The sequence below is a fragment of the Lepidochelys kempii genome, chromosome 3, assembly GCF_965140265.1.
Source record: "Lepidochelys kempii isolate rLepKem1 chromosome 3, rLepKem1.hap2, whole genome shotgun sequence".
NCBI classification, from domain to species: domain Eukaryota; kingdom Metazoa; phylum Chordata; order Testudines; family Cheloniidae; genus Lepidochelys; species Lepidochelys kempii.
In genome coordinates, this window is record NC_133258.1 from 83556138 (window position 1) to 83557721 (window position 1584).

Genomic DNA, 1584 nt, shown 5'->3' on the forward strand with positions numbered 1-1584 from the left:
ATGGCTTCTTCCTTCACAGGGCCTGGCTTCCAACAGGGTGGGGGAGTCCTGGACAGGACAGGTGCCCTGCTCTCAGTTTCAGTGCCTCGCCCCACCCTGGCTCAGAACAATTTGGACCAGCCATTACAGAGAACATTTGGCTCTTCCTCTGAAGCCCTAGGCTGGCGCATGCTCAGTTACTCTGTTGGGATGGCATATGCACAGTCTGATCAGCACTAGGAGCTGTGAGAGCCTTGAGCATGTTCAGTGAGCTTGGACTATTCAGAGATTTTATCTGTTAAACGCTAAGTAGTCTACTGAGTGTGTGTAAACTGTAAATTTTTTGTCAAAGGCTTCTAAATTGGTCAATTTTTGGCCAGTTTTCACTAGGGTGGAAAAGGCACACCCCTGACACACAGACGTACCAAATTTAAAGCCCATGCTCTAAAGGCTAGGGGCACTGGAGTTGTTCAAATAAAAGACAAGCATTTTTTAACAGGGCAATTCTTATTCTAGCCTTATTCTTAGAAATGGCTGAACTGTTCTGGCTGAAATTTTACAGAAGAATTTAACCTGAGGCAGACACCCAGCACGGGAAAAATCAGTCTAAATGGTTAAAGTTTGTTTGGCAAAGTTATAAGCAACTGAACACTGGGTTCTGTAATGGGAAGTGTCGGGCAATCATAAAAATAGTTGGTGCTACCAGCCATGAGTATAGTCTGCATTTTTGCACATAAAGGCTTCTGGAATCAGATTTTTCAAAATGACCCCTGACTTTCTAATGTACTCACAATTGAGTATGAATGCAAACTGGTTGCAAATGCAATAGATTAAGGATGAAAATGAAACTTTATACATGTAATAACTACCTGCCTGTGCCTGCAAACCAGGCAGACAAATAAAGTCCATTAGTTGTGCTCCCATTTCTGCTAATGTGGATGCCATCTCTAGGAATCAGATTGGTGCTGTGTTTTCAAGTATCAAGAGACCTACTAACAATACATTGCTGTTTATTTGATTCTTTATTAAGCAGTCTGTGCCTGGAGCTGTACAAACCTATAAGGAGACATTTGACTTGCCCCAAGAAACTTACAACCTAGTAGTTTACTGTACAGCTTAGCTGCAGTTCCTCTGATTTCTATCTTCAAGGAATAGGGGCGGTTAGGGTAAGTGGGATCAGGGTTCACCAGAACTTCATGGCCCCACACAGACTCTTTCTTCTAATATCAGATTTCTTAATTTTCCTCCCTCAGCCCTCCCCAATATACTTTCTCTCAATCTCTCTTACCCACTGGATTCATTGCTCATCTTCTTTGTCTCTTTCTCTCCCCCCCTTCATAACCACAAATAGACTCGTGGGTTTTTATATGTCGTTCTACATCTTAGCACCCTCAAAACATTGGGTCTGAACCTCGGGGAGCCTTTGTATTCAGCCCCTTTAAAGGAAATAACTTCAAAGCAAATAGAGATACAAAATGTGGATATTTTACAGAACTGTTTAATTACGGTAATGTAACTTTTCAGTTAGAAGTGGAGTCAAGCCATGAGGTTCATTTCTGTATCTAAACTTTTTCAAAGTTCTGGGATCTTCAGACCAAGGGTTTT